Source organism: Peromyscus eremicus, chromosome 22 (assembly GCF_949786415.1).
Source record: "Peromyscus eremicus chromosome 22, PerEre_H2_v1, whole genome shotgun sequence".
NCBI lineage: Eukaryota > Metazoa > Chordata > Mammalia > Rodentia > Cricetidae > Peromyscus > Peromyscus eremicus.
Genome location: NC_081437.1, coordinates 13,648,855 through 13,653,944, shown reverse-complemented (window position 1 = coordinate 13,653,944; position 5,090 = coordinate 13,648,855). Strand labels below are relative to the sequence as shown.

At 46.4% G+C, this 5,090-nt stretch overlaps 1 pseudogene; it reads right to left on the bottom strand.

Annotated features, from left to right (window-relative positions):
* Positions 1–2,221: 2,221 nt before the first annotated feature.
* LOC131897744 (glyceraldehyde-3-phosphate dehydrogenase-like) lies at positions 2,222–4,444 on the bottom strand (annotated as a pseudogene).
* Between the last annotated feature and the right edge of the window lie 646 nt (positions 4,445–5,090).

The following is a 5,090-nucleotide window of genomic DNA, read 5'->3' as shown; positions in this document are numbered from 1 at the left end:
TATTATTATTATTATTATTATTATTATTATTATTAGTTTTTTTGAGACAGGGTTTCTCTGTGTAGCTTTGCGCCTTTCCTGGATCTCGCTCTGTAGACCAGGGTGGCCTGGAACTCATAAAGATCCTTCTGCCTCTGCCTCCCGAGTGCTGGGATTAAAGGCGTGCGCCACCACCGCCTGGCGCTCTGCAGTTCTGATCCCCAGGACCACTATAGCTACTGTTATATATTTGATTCTTCAAAAAGTATCCCACAACTTGACTGTCCTTTTTGTCCGCTTATTGATTTTACTCCTCATTTCCCATCATCCTCAAATATTAATTTATAACTTTCCAAAGCTTTTTGCTGTGGCTTATCTAGAGTTTAAGTGTGGTGTGGTCTTTTCTCCAAACATTTTCTAACTCTCTAATTTTACAGGGGTTTACCTACCCATTTCAGAAGGAATACTTGACCATCAATACATGGAGGAAGAAAGTGGGAATCCAGAGACAACCTGGTCCTCAGATATGCTTAAAAACAGAAACAGGGCTGGCTGACTCAGTTTCAGAGATGCCTGGGGCTGTCTGAATTTCCATGCTGGAAATCCTGTGTCCTAGGAAATTAAGCACTGGACACCTGGTAATCAAGTGCCCTGGTCCCCAGAGTGACCTTTCTATGGAAGGCAGAAAATATTATAGCTGGCCAGAAGGTAGAAATTTGCTGTTCCACCTCCTTGGTTATATCCTGAGGGTACCTGCCGGCTCCCTGTGTATAGGGGCTGATTATAAATGCCATTTCTCCTGCTTTTCTCAACTTCACCCTCCTTTTTACCTCTGTGCCTTCTCCCTACCAGTCAGAACTCTTGCTCTGGCATTTGGGCCATAGCAGCCATGACAGACTGCAGGATACACACCAAGAGGAATCAAGAGAAACATTTCAATGCAGGGTATGGGCTGCGCAACGGGGGTTGAGGAGGTGTAATACACATGTTTACTACATGAGGCCCCAGAACACTGCTTACTTTGGTCAATAGCTTGTCAAATAACCCATTCCATGTTTTACAGACTTCTTAAATACTTGATAAGTCTTCACTGATAATACCAATCTCTGTAAATAAAGACAAAATCTGTTCAATTATTTCTTTGTATGTATTTTGCTGAGTTTCCCTTTCGAGATAACCAGTGTACTTGACCCATTATGTTGGGTAGCTCTCCATTTCTGGTTTGAAATATTAAAGCAGAGGGCTGAGAGATGGTTCAGTTGGTAAAGTGGTTGTGCTTGCCTTGCAAGCATGAGGACCTGAGTTCGATCCCCAGAACCCATTTTCTTTTTTTTTTTTAAAATGAAGCCAGGCATGGTGGCACATGCTTGTCATCTTAGGGCTGGGGGGGGGGCAGAGGTAGGTGGATCCCTTGGGTTCGATTTTCAGCCCGTCTAGTCGATGCAGCTTCTGGTCAATGAGAGACATTGTCTTAAAAGAAGCATCAGTGGTGCTTGAGGAAGGACAACTCTGGCTGGCCTCTGGCCTCTTGCGTGCGCGCGTGCGCGCGCGCGCACACACGTAGATGAACAGTCTTATTAAATAAGAAACACAGAGCCAATTGCAGAGTTAAAAGCCCAATAGGTCAGATCAATAGCTGAGAGCTGAGACTTAAAACTGCCTTTCTTACCCTTCACTGCTGCTGTCGTCCTTCCCCTCAGAAAAGAGGCCTACTTCCTGTGTGTCTGTCCTTTTATTGACTTTCTGTTCTGCCTTCTCATTGGTTGTAAACCCAACCACATGACCTCCTAGTCACTGCCTGTCTATACAGACCCCCAGGTCTTCTATGGTTGGTATTGAGATTAAAGGCGTGTGTCTCCATGCTGGCTGTATCCCTGAACATACAGAGATCTGTCTGTCATGTGAACTGGATTAAAGGTGTGCGCCACCGCCACCACCCGGCTTCTGCTATGGCTTGCTATTAGCTCTGACCCCCAGGCAACTTTATTTATTAACATACAAATAAAATCACATTTCAGTACAAATAAAATATAACCATACACACCACATACATTTTCTTTTTCTCTAGCAAAAGTTTACATTTCTTATCAGTATTTTAATATATGCAGCTAGAATTCGGTAGGTTTTTTTCTTCTCATTATTGCTATCTTATGCCTTATCAACACACAAACTGAGAATTAAACCAAATGGCTTGCACACCTAACATCCCCAGCTCCCGAAGTCATTCTCCATTTATCTTGCCTCATTCACTTTCTTGTTCCTTCATTTGGATCCACTGTACCGAAGCTCCATGCGCAGATGTTCCTGTGTCCACAAGATAGCAATCTCCCTGGATACCCGCACAATCCCCGGTCCTGGTATCCACGCCTTTGCGTACCCTTCTCACTTTACATAGGGCTGATGCAGTCATGGAGCTGTCGTAGGAAGGAAGGTGAGTGACTTCTGAGACTGGGTCATAATACACGGCAGCTTTGGCTTGGTCCCTTTTTAGATCATTTGCTCCGAGGAAGGCTACTGACTGTGTCTTCAAGACCTGAAACAATCCATGGAGAGGCCACATGGGAGGACCGGAGGCCAATGGTCAGCATCACTTGAGTGTACGGTCCTAGAAATAGACCCTCAGTGCCGGCACAGCTTCAGATGACTACAGCCCTGACTGGCACCTGGATCACAGCCCTCAGGTGTGGTGGTATTGTGTTCCCCAAAATATTGTGCACCCTAATAAACTTATCTGGGGTCAGAGAACAGAAAAGCCACTAGATACAGAGGCTAGAAAATGGTGGCACTCACGCCTTTAATCCTAGCATTCCAGAGGCAGAAATCCATCTGGATCTCTGTGAGTTCAAGGCCACAAAGGATACAGCCAAGCATGGTGACTCATGCCTTTAATCCCAGAAAGCAGCCTTTAATCCCAGAGAGTGATGGCAGAAAGCAGAAAGGTATATAAGGCGTGAAGACCAGAAACTAGAAGCTTTTGGCTGGTTAAGCATTCAGGCTTTCGAGAAGCAGTTCAGCTGAGATCCATTTGGATGAGGACTCAGAGGCTTCCAGTCTGAGGAAACAGGATCAGCTGAGGAACTGGCAAGGTGAGGTGGCTGTGGCCTGTTCTGTCTCTCTGATCTTCCAGCGTTCACCCCAATACCTGGCTCTGGGTTTGTTTTTATTAATAAGACTCTTTAAGATTCATGCTACACTCAGGTCAGCTAAGCTGTGCCTGTCTTTGACCCACAGAAGCTATGTGGAACAGTGAACGTCTGTCACCATTTCAAACCACTAAACTACATTGCAATAGATAATAAATGCAGTCCAAAGGCCTGCATGGAATTTCCTTTGGGTCCCAGGGACTTCACTCCATCCTTGTGGGATAAATTTGTGATTGTTGGAAAATAGACTGAATACCATAGTTAACCTCACCAACTTTCTCTCTTTTTTTGGGGGGTGGGGTGCAGTGAACTTTATTGATGGTCTCCTTAAGTCCTTCTGGAGGTCTGGGACAGAAACCGTGAAGGGAGATGCTCAGTGTTAGGGGCTGACTTGGAACAGGGACTCCTCGGCAGCAGAGGGCCTCTTTCTTCCTGCCGTTCTTGCTCAGGTGGGTGGTCCCAATGGTCCAGGGCATCTTACTCCTTGGGGCCTTGTGGTCCATGAGACATACCACTCTGTAGTAGTCAAATTTCCTGTCCTACCAGGAAATGAGCTTGACCAAGTGGTCGTTGAGAACAATGCCAGTCCTGGTTTCAAAGGTAGAAGAGTGGATGTCAGTGTTCAAAGTTGCAGGAAGCAGCCTGGTCCTCAGTGTAGCCCGGGATGCCCTTTGGTAGCCTCCCCCATGCCTGTTTCACGACTTTCTTGATATTACTGTTCTTGGCAGCTTTCTCCAGGAGGCATGCCATATTCATGATGGACACATCGGGGATAGGAACGTAGAAGGCCATGCCAGTGAGCTTCTTGTTCAGCTCTGGCGTGGTCCTGCCCACAGCCTTGGTAACACTGGTAGACAGACACAGAGATGATGTTCTGGGCAGTCTCGCGACCATCACACCACTACTGTACACAGAGACTGTCGGTAGTGATAGCATGGACTGTGGTCAGAAGTCCCTTGATGATGATGACGTTGTCATGGATGACCTTGGCAGGCGGGCTAAGCAGTCGGTAGTACAGAAGGCATTGCTGACGATCTTGAGTGAGTTGTCATACTTCTGGTGGCCCACAGCCATCAAAAACATCAACAGAAGGGGAGGAGATGAAGACCCGTTTGATTCCACCCTTCCAAGAGGGCCATGGCACTCTCTATGGCAACGAAGACACCAGTAACTTCCACAACATACTCGGCATCGGCATCGCCCCATTTTATGATGGCGGGATCTCACTCCTGGAAGACGGGGGTGGCTTTCGTGTTGACGACAAGCTCCCCGTTCTCCGCCGTGACTGTGCTGTGGATCTTGCTGGAACATGTAGACCACATAGTTGAGGTTAGTGGGGGGCCATTGATGGGAACAACACCATTTCTGCCAGAGTGGAAAGCAGCCCTGGGAACCAGGCCCTGGGCCAGATCTGTTCACTCCGACCTTTACCATTGTGAGTCAAGGATGGAGATGGCACTACGTGACAAGATCCAGCTGTCCTGGAACAGGGAGGACCGGAGAGCCACCTTACCAATTTACTAGTGAAAACATCCAAAATATGGTTTCTTTCTTTACTCCTTATACTTCTTGTATAATATTTAAAGGTCCAGCCTTAATATTAATATTTCCCAGGGGCTCAGGAGAGAAAACTACGAACGGTGAGGACTATTTTTGGGAAACAGAATCTCAACACACCAAGCCCTATAGTCCACTTGCTTTAATTCCTCTAGGATAACATCCTATTTACACAGCTTCAGTTCTGTTCTCGTGCCTAGCTCCTTTCTTGCCTGATTTCTCTCTATATTTATCTACTGCTCCCTCTAAGTTCTATCTTAATTCTCTCGCCTTAATTCTGCCTCATCTAGGTCCTTTTCATCTCATTCTTACCCAGCTAGTACTTCCCCATCTGACTCTTCCTCATCTTCCATCTCATCCACACGTTCTCTCTGATCAAAATCCTCCTTATCCCTCTCTGTTCTCCATCTC